This window comes from Anabrus simplex, chromosome 7 (assembly GCF_040414725.1).
Source record: "Anabrus simplex isolate iqAnaSimp1 chromosome 7, ASM4041472v1, whole genome shotgun sequence".
Classification (NCBI taxonomy): domain Eukaryota; kingdom Metazoa; phylum Arthropoda; class Insecta; order Orthoptera; family Tettigoniidae; genus Anabrus; species Anabrus simplex.
Window position 1 is genome coordinate 325,780,622 of NC_090271.1, and position 18,454 is coordinate 325,799,075.

The window sequence follows — 18,454 nt, forward strand, 5'->3', positions numbered from 1 at the left end:
CTCCCAGATCGACCGGCGTCTTGTGTTGAAACGCGACTCACACGGAAATTGGCGCACCATTCCACAACGGTGGTTTTCGACAGACATGCTGCCCCATACACAGTCTTCAGTCTCCGATGGATGTCCACCGGTGTTTGTCCTTCAGCAGCCAACAACGGAATAACAGCACGTTGGTCCTGTTGGGACGCATTTGGTAATAACGTCGCCATAGTTCACGTGACCGCACCTCGCCAGGACACGACTGCCACACTAATCCCTTTGCCTACATGTCTAAGCTTATATGCCCGCATCGGAGTCCCGCTACGTTGCATGTCCGCTGCAGCAACGCCCTTAAACGGAAACTTTTTGATCACACCTTATATATTCCACGCATATAGTGTGTATAATTTTGTCTTATAACAAACCCTACATCAATTATTTTAATTAATTTTCGTGCCTGGTTCCACGGTTAAATGTTTGGCATTCCCTTTGGTCACAGGGATTCCGGATTCGATTCCCGGCAGGGTCGGTAATTTGAACCATAAAGGTCAATTCTGCTGGCACGAGGGTTGGGAGTATGTGTCGTCTTTATCATAATTTCATTCTCATCGCGACGCGCAGGTCGCCTACGGTAGTCAATTCTAAAGACCTGCACCTGGCAAGCCGAACTTGTCCTCGGACACTCCCGGCACTAAATGCCACACGCCATTTCCATTAATTTTCTTAACCTAGAAAATGATAGAATGCACATAACGTCCGAGAAAGTTGACAAAGTGCGTTGTGTTGTCCAAACACCGTCGCGCGCAAGGTAACGTGATACGGAGTGGCACGCGTGGTCCAGATCAACCTACACACGCGATTATTCAAATGTTGAAACCTGAAGGATAAAGAGAAAGAAAAAATATACTCTATCTCCATTTTACTGAGTGTGTATAGGACACCAAGCACACCTGCAGACACCTCCACCGGGCGAATTGGCCGTGCGGTTAGGGACGCGCATCTGTGAGCTTGCATACGAGAGATGGTGGATTCGAACCCCACTGTCGGCAACCCTGAAGATGGTTTTCCGTGGTTTCCATTTTCATACCAAGCAAATGCTGCCCCCTGTGGGTGGAGGCGATAGAATAACACCCACGGTATCCCCTGCCTGTCGTAAGAGGCGACTAAAAGGGGCCCCAGGGGCTCTAAACTTTGGAGCGTGGTTTGGCGACCACGGGGCCCTTAGCTGAGGCCTGGCATTGCTTCCACTTACTTGTGCCAGGCTCCTCACTTCCACCTGTCCTATCCGACCTCTCTTGGTCAACACTTGTTCTTTTCCGACCCCGACGCTATTAGGTTTGCGAGGGCTAGGGAGTCTTTCATTTCCAAGCCCTTCGTGGCCCTTGTCTTCCTTTGGCCGATATCTTCATTTTTCGAAGTGTCGGATCCCTTCCATTTTTCCCTCTGATTAGTGTTGTATAGAGGATGGTTGCCTAGTTGTACTTCCTCTTAAAACAATAATCACCACCAAGCAAATGCTGGGGCTGTAACTTAATTAAGGCCATGGCGGCTTCCTTCCCACTCCCAGCCCTTTCCTATCCCATTGTCGCCATAAGACATATCTTGGTCCATGCGACGTAAAGCAAATTGTAAAAAGCAAAACAAAAAACAGAAAAACAAAAACAGACATCTCGGTATACATATGCGGCTCTGACCACTTGAGGTTTGAAGTTTGATAGGGCCGCCCCATTCAGTGTTGTCATGGTCCGATATACTGTATACCTTTCCGTTCTGTTTTAATCTATACCGCTTTACCAATCCACCGTTATCCTTTGCAGCCGTTCACTCAGCGTGTGTTCCCCCTGTTTCGATACTCAGTATGAAATGAAATGAAATGAAATGGTGTATGGCTTTTAGTGCCGGGAGTGTCCGAGGACATGTTCGGCTCGCCTGGTGCAGGTCTTTTGATTTGACACCCGTAGGCGATCTGCGCGTCGTGATGGGGATGAAATGATGATGAAGACGACACATACACCCAGCCCCCGTACCAGCGAAATTAACCAATTATGGTTAAAATATCCGACCCTACCGGGAATCGAACTCAGGACCCCTGTGGCCAAAGGCCAGCACGCTAACAATTTAGCCATGGAGCCGGACTCGATACTCAGTAAATAGAGGACACAGGCTGTTTCTCCCACTATCAGAATTAGACACTATACGTTACTGTCACTTATCTGCGTTCCGAGAGCACTGGCACCCTTAGAAAAACACTTCGCTTAGAATTTCGTAACCGAGCGGTCGTGCGGTGGTTTCCCGTGGTCTTTCATTTTTCATACCAGGAAAATGCTGGGGCTGTATCTTAATTACGGCCACGACCTTTTCCTTTCCACTCCTAGCCCTCCCTGTCGCAAGAAGCGACTAAAAGGGACCCCAGGGGCTCTGAACTTTGGAGCATGGGTTGGTGACCACAAGGCCCTTAGCTGAGTCCAGGTATTACTTCTAATCACTTGTATGAGGCTCTTCATCTATCCTATCCGACGTCCCTTGGTTGACTGTTGTTCTTTGTCCGATCTCAACGGTATTGGAGCATTCGAGGCCTAGCGAGTCTTTCATTTCCACGTCCTTCGTGGTCCTTGTCCTTCTTTGGCCGATACCTTCATTAAATAACAACGGGACGAGATATCGACGTAATTTTTTCAAATCAATCTGAGCCGGTGCGGCGTAAAGCATATAGTTCCAAATCGTAAGTTATGGTAAAACACTATGAAATATTGTTTTTCAATCAGATCATTTCCTTGCATGACACAAAACGATAGTAGTTGTGATTATTGTGCTCACCTTCACGGACGACCTGTTAGAATCGTCTCCTTGTGCATTACCCTGTTGACCATTCTGTGCCACCACTGCGAAACCAACCAGTGCAATCACGCATAGTTGTACGATCTTCGTGGCCGAACCAAGCGACATCGTTCGTATGTGATATAAGCGAAGGGTTTTAAACCTGTGTGCTGTATTTATATAACGCGACCCATTTTTCACAGGAAGAGACAGGCTTCGCATGACAAGCTCCTCTTTAGATAAGTCTTCTATACAATGGCCCTTTTTAACATTGTGAATGAGAAATATTTGATAGTTCCGATATTTACGTTGTCAATTCTAGTGTATTGTACGACTTCTGAAAATCGTTTTTCACCTCATATCTGCTTCCTTCTAATAATATATTATGCAGTGATGTTATATAATTCACTAAAATAACAAAGTAAGAATAAGTTTAGGCATACTACATATGCCGGCCCCGCGGTGAACGAGTAGCGAACTTGCCTGTTACTCGGAGACCAGGGTTCGATTCCCAGTCAGGACAGTGCTTTACCTGGATCTGAGAGCTGAGTCCAGGTTCACTCAGCTTACGTGATTGCAATTGAGGAGCTACCTGACGGTGAGACGGCGGTCCCAGTCTAGAAAGCCAAGAATAAAGGCCGTGAGGATTCGTCGTGCTGACCACACTACACATCGTAATTTGCAGGTCTTATGGGTGAACAGCGATTACGTGGTAGGCCATGGCCCTGTAGGGCCCTTGCGCCGTGGGATTTTTCTATATACGAAGGTAGTTCAATAGAGCCTCTGTGGCTCAGGTGGCAGCGCGTCGCGACGCGTCGGCCTCTCACCACTGGGTTCCGTGGTTCAAATCCCGGTCACTGACTGGTAAACAGGTTGTAGGTTTTCATTTTTAAGAAGGGAGTTCAATGTAAATGCAACACATTTTTTTTTCTAAAAGCAGATTGGTTTTATTGAGGACTCATATTATTCCCCAATCCTTTTGCTAAATACATACTCTCCATTCAATGCTACGGCGTTACACCACCGTAATGTAAGAGATTGTATGGCTGCACGGTACCATTCGACTGGTCGATGTCGGAGCCAACGTCGTGCTGCATCAATAACTTCCCCATCATCCACGTAGTGCCTCCTTCATTGGGCCAAGGCGCGAGATCCGGGTTGTAGGTGGATGAGGACGAACAGTCCAATGAAGATTTTTGAGCTCCTGTCGGGTGCGCAGAATTGTGCGAGATCTTGTGTTATCATCCAGAAGACTCAGCGCGCTTTTGTCCACTGCCAAGTGTCCGTAGACATTCTGCAAGCGCCTAAGAATATCTATGATGCCCTGGTTTTCCGCCAAAAGAAACTCAAGAATTGCCCTCTGTTTGGTACGCACCTCTGTTACCATCTGTTACAGACGCCAGTTTAAAGGCTAGTTATAGCCCTGCCCCCCATCGAAAATTAATGAAACTCTATGAGACGAAGCGGGAACATTCAAAGATGTCTCAAACAAAATTCCTTTTCTTTTAACCGAAATTGGTCGAGAAATAAAGTGTGTTGCATTATATATCGAACCCCCCTCGCACTACACATTATTACAATGTGCTACCTCGGAAACCGTTTGAAAATGAGAGGAATGGTTGATAAGTTTACAGTGAAGGGTACGTGGCGCTCAGTCCAAATGTAAGTTTAATCTCGTAGATACGGAACCTCGAACCAAGACCAACTGCCCAGAATGGTGGCAGTTGTAGTGCTAGCATGTGTTTGTTTTCATTTGTGTAGGTCGTGTTGTTACCGAATATTTACGGAAATTTGAATATTATTAATCGAAAAGTATACCTGTTTATAACATTAAATATGTTATAGGGCCTCTTTCAGTGCCGTAAGAAGTAGTGATGGGACATTCGATTCGTTTGATAGGGTAGAGCAATTTTGTTACTCTCATTGATCTGTCTCTGTCTTATCGTTAGCTTTGACAATATGAAAGTGACTGAGGTATGAGCGATGTTGGTAATGCCATTCCTTATGCAGCCAGTCCCTGGTATGAATGGTGTGAAAATGTTGCTCATAGGGTCGGTTGGTGCATGCATTTCAGTGGGCTTGGCAGACTGATATGTGATAGCAACTTCTGACTCGGTGAGGAAAGCAACGGGAAACTACCTCACTCTTCATTTCTCTAGTACGCATCTTCAATGATGCCTAGGCCATCTATGACAGCGGATTGCAGAGCTGTTGAGGATCAAACCAGCCTTAGGGCTGAAAACTGAACATACATACATTTAAATGAACACCAGTGTGCATTCTGTACGACTCGGCGCGGCGGGTGAATGTCTCATCGTTTGAGTTGAAGGCCAGGTCAAATGTTCGCTTAAACGACACGTCAATTGAGTCAAGTGTTATTATTATTATTATTATTATTATTATTATTATTATTAAAATCGGTTATTTTGCCGTCCAAATATCAATTCCGACCCTTCACGTGGAATAAAGTTCGAATTGGCTCTCAAACGGTTGATCTACGATTTTTGAGGGACGAAGATATGTGGTCGAAAATGTAAGAATTTCTTAGTTTGATTCATATGGACTTTTGAACGTAAATTCCGGTCGAAATTGTGTGTACCAGTGAAGAAAGAATATTACCTCCGACAACGGTACCATCGTGGTAGACATACGACAGTATTATCGTAGTATGAAGGCAATAGGAAAAGCCCTCTCAGTTTTAATTACTGAGTTGATGGGATGAAAGTTCCTAATGGGGATCATTGTAAGTATCTAGGTTTTAAAATAAGGAAAGATCGTCATTGGGGTAATCACATAAATGGGATTGTAAATAAAGGGTACAGATCGCTGCACATGGTTGTGAGGTTGTTTAGGGTTGTAGTAAGGATATAAAGGAGAGGGCATATAAGTCTCTGGTAAGACCCTAACTAGAGTATGGTTCCCGTGTATGGACCCTCACCAGTATGCTATTACTTGATTCAAGAACTGGAAAAATACAAAGAAAAGCACCTCGATTTGTTCTGGGTGATTTCCGACAAAAGAGTACCGGTAGTGTTACAAGAATGTTGCAAAGTTTGGGCTGGGAAGATTTGGGAGAAAGGAGACGAGCTGCTCGACTAAGTGGTATGTTCCAAGCTGTTAGCGGAGAGATGGCGTGGAATGACATTAGTATAAGAATAAGTTTGAGTGGCGTCTTTAAAAAGTAGGAAAGATCACAATATGAAGATAAACTTGGAATTCAAGAGGACAAATAGGGGAAAAATGTTCCTGTCTATAAATGAAAGGATGATAGACATAAAGCTCAAAATTACAGGCAAGTCAGTTTGACATGCATTGCATGTAAGCTTTGGGAAAGCATTCTTTCTGATTATATTAGACATGTTTGCGAAATTAATAACTGGTTTGACAGAAGGCAGTTTGGGTTTAGGAAAGGTTATTCCACTGAAGCTCAACTTGTAGGATTTCAGCAAGATATAGCAGATATCCTGGATTCAGGAGGCAAATGGACTGCATTGCGATTGCCCTATCTAAGGCATTTGATAGGGTAGATCATGGAAGACTACTGGCAAAAATGAGTGCTATTGGACTAGAAAAAAGATTGACTGAATGGGTGGCTACATTTCTAGAAAATAGAACTCAGAGAATTGGAGTAGGCTTAGCTTTATCTGACCCTGTAATAATTAAGAGGGGAATTCCGCAAGGCAGTATTATTGGACTTTTATGTTTTCTTATATATATCAATGGTATATGTAAAGAAGTAGAATCAGAGATAAGGCTGTTTGCAGATGATGTTGTTCTGTACAGAGTAACAAATAAGTTACAAGATTGTGAGGGGCTGCAGGGTGACCTCGTAGTGTTGTGAGATGGACGGTGGGCAATGGTATGATGATAAACGGGGTTAAAAGTCAGGTTGTGAGTTTCACAAATAGGAAAAGTCCTCTCAGTTTTAATTACTGCGTTGATGGGGTGAAAGTTCATTTTGGGGATCATTGTATGTACCTAAGTGTTAATAAAAGAAAAGACCTTGATTGGGGTAATCACATAAATATGATTGTTAATAAAGGGTACAGATCTCTGCATATGGTTATGAGGGTATTTAGCGGTCGTAGTTAGGATGTAAAGGAGTCTCTGGTAAGACCCTACCTAGAGTATGGTTCCAGTGTATGGGACCCTCACCAGGATTACTTGATTCAAGAACTGGAAAAAATCCAAAGAAAAGCAGCTCGATTTGTTCTGGGTGATTTCCGACAAAAGAGTACCGGTAGCGTTACAAGAATTTTGCAAAGTTTGGGCTGGGAAGATTTGGGAGAAAGGAGACGAGCTGCTCGACTAAGTGGTATGTTCTGACCTGTCAGCCGAGATATGGCGTAGGAGGACATCAGTAGACGAATAATTTTGAGTGGTGTCTTTAAAAGTAGGAAAGATCACAATATCAAGATAAAGTTGGAATTCAAGAGGACAAATTGGGGAAAATATTCGTTTATGGGAAGGGGAGTTAGGGATTGGAATAACTTACCTAGGGAGCTGTTCAATAATTTTCAAATTTCTTTGCAATCATTTAAGAAAAGTCTAGGAAAACAATAGATAGGGAATCTGCCGCCTGCTTCTTACCCGTTACTAGGCAACCATCCTCTATGTAACACTAATCAGAGAGAAAAAATTGAAGGGATCCGACACTTCGAAAAATGAAGATATCGGCCAAAGGAAGACAAGGGCCTCGAAGGGAGTGAAAATGAAAGACTCCCTAGCCCTCGCAAGCCTAACAGTGTCGGGGTCGGAAAACAACAAGAGTTGACCAAGAGAGGCCGGATAGGATAGACGAAAGTGAGGAGCCTGGCATAAGTAAGTGGAAGCAATGCCAGGACTCAGCTAAGGGCCCCGTCGTAGCCAACCCACGCTCCAAAGTTCAGAGCCCCTGGGGCCCCTTTTCGTCGCCTCTTACGACAGGCTTGGGATACCGTGGGTGTTATTCTACCGCCCCCAACCACAGGGGGGAGCGGTGCATAGTACTGCAGTTGCGATCGTGTGCATTACTCGAGTCGAGGGCGATTTAAATCTGATTTCTAAGGGAGTGCGTGGGACAATTAAAGCTGAAGAGATTGGTATAATAACGGTTTTCGGAGACGCCAAAGTGACGGAATTTAGTCCCTCAGGAGTTCTTTTACTTTCAAGTCTACCAATTCGAAGCTGACGTATTTGAGCACCTTCAAATAAAACCGGACTGAGCCAGGATCAAACCTACCAAGTTGGGGGAGGGTGTCAGAAGGCCAGCGCCTCAACCGTCAGAGCCCCTCAGCCCGGCGAATTTTAAAAGAAAATCCAATTTCAAATTTTGGGTCCCTCCTTCGCTGTGTTTACTTTTGCTGATTTCTCTCGTACGTTACGTCCAAGGCCAATGAAACTATGGTGTTACTAACTTCCACGCAAGTCCATGGCCACAAGATATGTATATTTTATTCAGTTCATGTTTCCCTGAAACGTCGACACAAACACGTTTTATCAAACCAGCCAGGTTGAAGAGGACGGAAATGGAAAGCGAATAACAGACCTCATTGTTTATTATTTCTACGTCCCTCTGCTTGAAACGTACAGGATGAAGGACAGTGGTCACTGATGTGTAATGCCATCAACTGGTTGTGTATTTATGGAATCTGTTACTGTTGGTAACAAGGATACTGCCCGGATAGAGGAGGTGACTAATACTAAAGAAGTATTAAAATTTAGCTATGATAACAATGACATTCACAGTAAGATACAAAAGTTGAACACTAGAAAAGCAGCTGAAATTGATAAGATTTCGGGGGATATACTAAAGACAATGAGTTGGGATATAGTACCATATCTGAAGTACTGTACTTATTTGATTATTGCTTGCATGAAAGGAGCTATACAAAATGAATGGAGAGTTGCTATAGTAGCCTCTGTGTACAAAGGGAAGGGTGATGGACATAAAGCTGAAAATTACAGGCCAGTCAGTTTGACATGCATTGCATGTAAGCTTTGGGAAAACATTCTTTCTGATTATATTAGACATGTTTGCGAAATCAATAAATGATTCTATAGAAGGCAGTTTGGATTTAGGAAATGTTATTCCACTGAAGTTCAACTTGTAGGATTCCAGCAAGATATAGCAGATATCTTGGATACAGGAGGTCAAATAGACTGTAAGGCGATTGGCCTGTATTAGGCATTTGATAGGGTGGATCATGGGAGATTACTGCCAAGAATGAGTGCAGTTGGGCTAGACAAAAGAGTGATTGAATTGGTTGCTATATTTCTAGAAAATAGATCTCAGAGAATTAGAGTAGGCGAAATTTTTATCTGACCCTGTGATAATTAAGATTGGAATTCCTCAAGGCAGTATTATTGGACACTTATGTTTTCTTTTATATATATGGCAAGATGCAGAAGTGGAATCGGAGATAAGGCTATTTGCAGATGATGTTATTCTGTGCAGAGTAATAAATACGTTACAAGATTTTGAGAAACTGCAAAATGATCTCGATAATGTTGTGGGATGGACAGTAGGCAATAGTATGGTGTTAAACTGGGTTAAAAGTAAAGTTGTGAGTTTCACAAATAGGAAAAGTCCTCTCAGTTTCAATTACTGCGATGATGGGGGTGAATGTTCGTTATGGGGATAACTGTAAGTACCCACGTGTTAATATAAGGAAAAATATTCATTGGGGTAATCACAAAAATATGATTGTAAATAAATGGTACAAATCTCTGCACGTGGTTATGAGCGTGTTTAGGGGTTGTAGTAAGGATGTAAAGGAGAGGGCATGTTACTCTCTGGTAAAAACCCAACTAGAGTACGGTTCCAGTGTATGAGACCGTTACCAGGATTACTTGATTCAAGAACTGAAAACAATCCAAAAAATCCAGCTCGTTTTGCTCTGGGTGATTTCCGACAAAACATAGCGTTAAGAAATGTTGCAAAGTTTGGGTCGGGAAGATTTGGCAGAAAGGAGACGAGCTGCTCGACTAAGTGGTATGTTCCGAGCTGTCAGTGGAGAGATGGCGTGGAATGACATTAGTAGACGAATACGTTTGAGTAGTGTTTTTAAAAGCAGAAATTCAAGAGGAGAAATCGTGGCAAATATCCGTTTATAGGAAGAGGAGTTAGGGATTGGAATAATTTAGTAAGGTAGATGTTCAATACATTCCCTAATTCTTTGCAATTATTTAAGGAAAGACTACGTAAAAACAGGTAGGGAATCTGCCACCTGTTCGACTGCCCTAAATGCAGATCTATAGTGACTGATTGATTCCTTTAATAGTGACCAAAATCTACCTTGCACGGGGCATGTGCTCGTACACCCGGTGACACACACGCAGCATAAAAGCGGATTCAACACATTTACTTCCTCTGATGAGGAAGGCAGCTAGGAAACCGAATACCAGAAGGTAAGTATGGTGACTACACAATTAGTCATCGTTGTGAGGAAACAAAGTTGTTCAGTAGGATTTGAGTGTACCTAAGTTACGAGAGAGAGGGAGGGAGGGAATCAATCAATCAATCAATCAATCAATCAATCAATCAATCAATCAATCAATCAATCAATCAATCAATCAATCAATCAATCAATCAATCAATCAATCAATCAATCAATCAATCAATCAATCAATCAATCAATCAATCAATCAATCAATCAATCAATCAATCAATCAATCAGCACTGATGTACAGGTGGCAGATTCCCTATTAGTTATTTACCTAGTTTTGCCTTAAATAATTTCAAAGAATTTATCGAACATTTCCCTTAACACATTCCAATCCACAATTCCTCTTCTTATAAACGAATATTTACCCCATTTTTGTTCTCTTGAATTCCAACTTTATCCTCATCGTGTGATCTTTCCGCATTTTAAAAACCTAACTCAAGCTACTACACAATTCTACGCTATCTCTCCGCTAACTCCTCAGAATTTTCCGCTTGGTCAAGCATTTTGTCTCCTTACTCCCAAGTCCTCCTAGCTCAAAAATTTGCAACATTTTCGTAACGCTACTCCTTTGTCTAAAATTACCTAAAACAAATCTTGTTGCTTTCCTTTTGATCCTTCCAGTTCTCGAATAAAATAATCATGGTGAAGGTCCCGACACTGGAACCATACTCTAATTACGGCCTTAGCAGTGATCTATAGAGAAGGTCGTTCGGGATCTCTGGTGACCATTTTGAAGGTCGCTGGTGGCACTATGCAAGTCCAAACGGCAGTACTGAGAAAGTGTGTGTAGAGCTTCGTGACAATAGTTGCAACGATGCCGAAGCGGATTGACCCTTACTGGGAGGGCTACCTAACAGCCCTTTCCGATGCTAAATATAGCTATTCTGCAATCCAAGGAATGCGCAAGGAGCGGGATTTCTTGATATCAGAGAACGAGATCTTTGCTGTATTGAATAATAACGGCGAAGGTCGGCTGGGCTAAATTCCAGAGGGAAAAAAAGGGAAATCCACAACCAGTCCTCAGCCGTACACCAGAAGTGGTTAGGAATGTGAAGGCCCTTTTTTTCAGGCAGTAACCCTACCCCATAAAGGACTATCGCACGTAAGTTGGAAATGTCTGTTTGAACAGTTAACACCACAATCAGCAAGGACCTGCAATTAGAAAAGCGGCGAGTTCACAAGCTGTTGCTTCGTCACATTTTGGAACATCACACTAAAGCAAGAAAGCAGCATGAGCACTATCTGGCAGGGAATAGATGAAAAAACGTGGATACATTACACGAGGCATATGTGTACCCTAGTGACACATTACTATTAGCTCGATTTATTACAGACCTAGAGACAAAGAACCGGGCGAGTTGGCCGTGCGCGTAGAGGCGCGCGGCTGTGAGCTTGCATCCGGGAGATAGTAGGTTCGAATCCCACTATCGGCAGCCCTGAAGATGGTTTTCCGTGGTTTCCCATTTTCACACCAGGCAAATGCTGGGGCTGTACCTTAATTAAGGCCACGGCCGCTTCCTTCCAACTCCTAGGCTTTTCCTATCCCATCGTCGCCATAAGACCTATCTGTGTCGGTGCGACGTAAAGCCCCTAGCAAAAAAGAGACAAAGAAGTATCAAACTTTGTATAAGGAATGTTAGGAAATTTCTCCGAGGGGTTTTATGATCATCGATGGGTACTGCTACGATGGCAATTTAACTATTCGCCGTGTAGCTAATAATGTGAAGGTGAACTCTACATACTATCAGCATGAGATCTATACACCCATTTACAACACAGATAGCTAGCACTGTATGGGAGGGCGAAAAGTCAGGTTTGGGTACATTAAGATAAAGCATCCGGCTACACCTCTCGTTCGACTCGTCTGTTGTTAGAGAGAATGGAGATAGAAAATGGAATTTGTGCAATTCTTTTTACTGACTGCCCGGCGAAGGCACCCGACAGGCCACCCATGGACTTCTGTGCACTTGGGCTCCTAATAAGGCCTTAGGAAATAGATGTACACGCACTATCAATGCTCTCTGGAAAGCCTGTCAGGATGAGTGGGATAAGACAAGAGTTTCTAGCTCTGCGGAAAGTCTGCTGCAATGGAGATTACGTTGTCGGGCTACACCTACAAAAGCTGGCTTTCCAAAAGAGTATAATCGTTGTTGGAGACGTGGCTTTTCATAAGCTAACTACCCTTCAAACGTCATCCATAGAGATCCCGAAAGACTATCTGTACAAACCCTCTTTCACATATTTTTTACAACTCCTAAACACCCTGATAACCATAAGTACAGATCTGTAAACTCGTTAATGTGGTTACCGCAATGGCGAGCTTTGCTTGTATTAACACCTGGGTACTTACTGTAATCCCCAGCAGGTACTTTTTTTCCGTCAGCACGGTAATTAAAACTAAGACGACTTTTCCTCTTCATGAAACTTACAATCTGACTTTTCACACCGTTTGCCATCACAACATTGTCTGCTGTCCATCTCACAACTTCGCTGAGTGTTTTGCAGTCGATTACAATTATTATTATCGAATATTTATAACTCTATACAGTATAAAATCCTCCTAAAAAGCCTTATATGCGATTACAGTTTTTTACTCACATAATTTGTGTATGTAAGGAAAAATAATGGTCCAATAATACTCCCTTGTGGAATACACCTATTAATACTTACAGGATGAGTTAGGGCTTCTATTTTTTGGAAATGTTGCCACTTATTCAGCGACTCTTTTGTCTAGTCCATTAAAACTGAATTACGTTAGTGGTCTCCTATGATCTACGCTATCAAAAGCTTTTATTGTGCATGGTCTCATGGTTGATTATCACAAGCTGAGAAAAGATCGATGAAAACCACTCCTGTAATTTTCTTTAGTTCAAAACCATTCTCATTGTGCTGAGTTAGGTCGAGGATTTGGACAATGCGGTGTTTACTAGGCCTTAAACCCGAGGGATGAGGGATGAGGAGTTATATAAGGTAAGATGTTTAGTTTCTCCTGGCAATGGTAGAGATATACTCCTATTCTTACACTTACCAATTCTTAACCTGTATAATGTGTTTGCCATTCGAACTCTTGAAAAACCCACATGACTAGAAGAGAAACACAGTTTCCGATCATCCAGTCCTACAATTTTAAGCGATTGCCCTTGTGACTTGTTGATGTGCATATCGAAACTGTAACAAGTGCAGATGTATAAATTGAAACGGTGTATCCGAAGAGAGCATTTGAATCCGAGGAATTAATACTACACCCGCGGTATAACCAGTCATGATGGTGACTTCAATATATTCGGCATCAATTTCTTGACTGAGAGTCATATTCCTTTACAGAGGGAAGGAGGATTCATATTCCTGAGAAGGATAATTGGTGCCACAATCGTCCACTCCAAGATGTTCATGTTAGTCCAGGTGACTCCAAGTTGTTCAGAAGCTCTGTAGTGTAGTTGACAACCTCTTCTGTATTACATGTTGTGTCAATAAACTTGAAAATTTGTAGAACGCCGGGTAATTTTTGTAAAAGTCGCTTGTTGATTACGTTGACAACTTCATTTCTTGGAGCAAGAATTTCTCATTGACACAGCCATGCGTGATCAGTGAAATGCTGTACCGACGTATGACAAAACTTTCAGATCTCTGCATGCCATAGATTTGGCTGGGCATCGCACAATACACACAAATTCTTTTGGATATTACGGACTGAATTTGGCTCCTCTATGGGACTCTCCCCAAGATTACCTGATTCAAGAACTGGAAAAATTCCAAAGAGAAGCAGCTCGATTTGTTCTGGGTGACTTCCGACAAAAGAGTAGCGTTACAAAAATATTGCAAAGTTTGGGCTGGGAAGAACTGGGAGAAAGGAGACGAGCTGCTCGACTAAGTGGTATGTTCCGAGCTGTCAGCGGAGAGATGGCGTGAAATGACACAGTAGAAGTATAAGTTTGAGGGGCGTCTTTAAAAGTAGGAAAGATCACAATATGAAGATAAAGTTGGAATTCAAGAGGACGATTTGGGGCAAATATTCATTTATAGGGACGGGAATTAGGGATTGGAGTAACTTACCAAGGTACCCAATAAACATCCAATTTCTTTGCAATAATTTAATAAAAGGCTAGGAAAACAATAGTTAGGGAATCTGCCACATGGGCGACTGCCCAAAATGCAGATCAGTATTGATTGATTGACTGAAAGCATGGGAACTATCCGTTTACGTTGATGTGTAGTGAACTTCGTCTTGTGTTTCGTTTTATTTTTCACGGATATGTTCGAGTACATATAACAAGGTAAGTGATTGAATAAGGATACGAAGAACCTATTATCGAAATAAGCTTATGTGAAGGCGCAGCAGGGCTGTGTAGCTTGGCAGATTCGATTCTGGCTCAGTCCGGTAGTATTGAAGGTGCTCAAAGTCGTCAGCCTTGTGTCGGTAGATTTACTGGCACGTTAAATAACTCCTACGGGACAAAATTCCGCTAACTCGGCGTCTCCCAAAAATCGTAAAAGTAGTTATTGTGACTTTAAATCAATAACATTATTATTTGTGAAGGCGCAGACTGAATTTTTATCGTAGCAACTATATCATAACAAAGGTTTTATTACCTCGTTTAGGTTTCCCTCAGACGAGGAATTAAAACAGAAATGGATTTTTCACTATAAACGGGATAATTTAGGAAGCTAGGAAGGATTCGGTTGCGTGCACAAGGCATTTCACAGACGAAAGTTTTTCAACAGGGGATACAATCTGTGATAGTAAAGGCAACGTAACGATACTACCATCTACACCTAATCAGTTCCTTTCTGACGCATGGCAATTATTTTCCCAAATTCGCCAAAAACACTTGTAATCGAAAAGTGTTAAAAGAAAAGATCTCGAAGGTAGGGGACTTGAAATGAAGAGTAGGGAAAACAAGAGGATGGATGATTTGCCAATTATAAGCCATTTACTCAAACTTCACCAAGATATGAATGTCTATGAATATGTTAATAGTTACCAGGTGTCGGTAAAAGAAATGATATGTTTAGCTGATGGTGAAATATTCAAGTGGTCTCAACGAAATTAATATTTATTAAATTATACAGGAGCCACTGCTAGTAGTATTAGTGTTGAATGTGTACAAAGAAATGTATTAACAATTCTTGACAAGCTCATGGAGTTTCTTGAGGTAAGCAATGAAAGCGCAGACTCTTTGTCCTACGTTATATTTTTAAGGGAACAATTCGAAATTTATACTAGAAGGAAGAAGAGTTACTCAAAAGCTTTCGTTTGAAACTCTGAAAGCAAATTATTTACTGCTTGGGAAGTTTCAAAGTGATAACTTAGAAAGAAAGAGGGTTTTGTCAGTACCTATAGCTTAATGGTTGTAACTACAAAGTTACTACACGTTAAGTCCTAGTAAGCGAGATAAAAATTAGGATTAAGGGTGTTCTAGGCTTGCAGTGGTTGTAGTACGTGAAAGTGAAAATTGACTTTAGCCAATTAGAAATGTGTTATTCCGTCAAGACAAGTGATATTAGGTCCAATATGGAAGTATTAACTGAGTTAAACTCACTTTTATCACGTGAATTTTTGGTGGGTATATTGAGATGTCAGGGGTAATGTACACATCGGGGTATTCAGTAAGGACAACAACCAGAAGGATAAGCTGTGACACAAATTTAGATCTCCTGCAAAGTAATGGAGCAGATGAAGAACTTCAGAGAGGTGGGTTAATACTGCCATTAGATTGTGTGGTGTACGTCTGCATAACAGCGACAGGAATATTTACCTTGATGGTATATGATAAGAAGCGAAGCATTAGAAAACATGTACTTAACGAGGGAAAAGTGACTTAAGTCACAGGAAGATTCGAACATAGCTTACAAAATCCCTATGACCACTTGGAAAAGAAGCCAGGGCTACGAAAATGTTAAAATTGAAACCAAAATATGACTGGATTGTGGAAATCAGAAAGAATTTCTCTTCCCTCTATCCAGAGCTGCTTTAGGAAGAGATGAAAAATCAACAGTTCTTGTTTGGACGTGGTCATTGTGGGTGTGACAATCATGGTCTGATAGATTGTTTATAGTCAACATTTGTAAATGTCCTGTTAAATAATTATAGAAAGCAGATGAAGAACAAGAGTTATGTCAGCATAGAGGATAAAAACATTAAGCTGAGGAAGCTGTTAAAGCTCCACAATAATGAGCTTGTGAGCACTGTTCTTAAAGTGTTTTGATTTTATTCACGTAAAATGTATATTTCTAACTTCAGTGAATGCCTTTACTGATGTGTGTATCATTTTACGAAGAGTGATCATTTATCATAATCACTGCGTTGGTCTAAATTTATCCAACATATGTGAAATCATTCAAAGTCGGACGCGACCCCCTTTTCTCTCGGCCAAGCGTATCTTCCGGCTTTAACTGTAGATGGTTCTGCCATAACCCAACCGAGACCAAATACAATACAATACAATACAATACAATACAATACAATGTAACTGTAGTTGGTGTTGAACCAACACACGTTTTCCGAAATAAAAAAGCACACACAGGGGGCTGTATATCTGGCATCAGCAAGTTCATAAAAGACAGCCATATTTCGAGTTGTCAAATGAAAGCGAGTTGGCGTGAGAACAAATGATCAGGTGACAGGAAGATTGTACGTGGCAATTGAACGTCATAAATTTGTAAGAAGTGAAAAGTTAGATTCTCACCTTTAAGAATGCCAGATATATGTCCAGCGTATGACTGCACTAATCGGAGTGCCTTGGTTTGATGTAGGCCTATTTCAGTCAAACGTCCGCCAAGTATGCTAAATACAGTATTTTACTGATATTCGTTAAATTTATGAAATGTTTATTGTAGATGTGAGTCACATTAATATTTAAAATAAGACTGCACATCATATTGGACAACTTTCAAGGTTATATTTCAGCTTGTAATCCCAATGTGTTCAGGTAATTGGACAAAATGATATGTCCCCTACGTTATCATAAATCATATAATTAAAGAATTATAGTGGTACTCATGGGAATGCAATATGTTTTGAAATATGATCAGAATGAGGTGTTTTTCTTATGTCGAACTAACACTTCGAATGGTTCATGGTGTGGGTTACTGTAGTCCCGTCCTAGTTCGTGAACCAGTGGCCTAGTAAGTGGTCCTGAAAGTCGGAATACCAGTTGCTATGGAATGTGAGTGGGCATCTTGCACATATTCTGAGTCATGGTCCTCCTTGTGCTCAGGCGGCTAGGACTATACAATTCACCGGTGGTCCATAACCCGTTAGAGGAGAGATCCTCACTTGGACTATGTGCAAGTAGGGCAGCATCCTGATTCATGAATTTACCGAGCTCAGAACATTTTAAGCAAGCCTCGGACCTATGGGAGTAATGGAGTCCCACTCCCATTTGACAGGCGAGGGACTCCTTGGAAACAACTTGGCGAACGAAATGGAATTCGATGGGGAGCTATCAATATTAATGGGGCTTATGGAAGAAAGAAAGTAGAACTGGCTGAGTCAGCAAAGAGGATGCATCTGGATGTGCTAGGAGTAAGTGATATTCGGGTAAGAGGAGATAACGAGGAAAAGATAGGAGATTATATAGTGTACTTGACGGGTGTTAGAAAGGGAAGGGCAGAGTCTGGGGTAGGGCTCTTTATCAGGAATACCATTGCACGCAACATAGTTTCTGTTAGCCACGTAAATGAGCGAATGATGTGGGTAGATTTGTCAGTTGGAGGAATTAGGACTAGAACTGTCTCCGTGTATTCACCGTGTGAGGGTGCAGATGAGGATGAAGTTGACAAGTCTTATGAAGCATTGAGTGACATCGCGGTCAGGGTCAACAGCAAGGATAGAATAGTGTTAATGGGCGATTTCAATGCGAGAGTTGGGAATAGAACTGAAGGATACGAAAGGGTGATTGGTAAATGTGGGGAAGATATGGAAGCTAATGGGAATGGGAAGCGTTTGCTGGACTTCTGTGGTAGTATGGGTTTAGCAGTTACGAATACATTCTTCAAGCATAAGGCTATTCACCGCTACACATGGGAGGCTAGGTGTACCATATCCATAATATACTATATCTTAAACGACTTCGAATTCAGGAAATCTGTTAGGAATGTACGAGTTTTCCGGGGATTTTTCGATGATACAGACCACTATCTGATCTGTAGTGAACTAAGTATCTCTAGGCCTAGGGTAGAGAAAGTGAAATCTGTCTGCAAACGAATAAGGGTAGGAAATCTCCAGGACA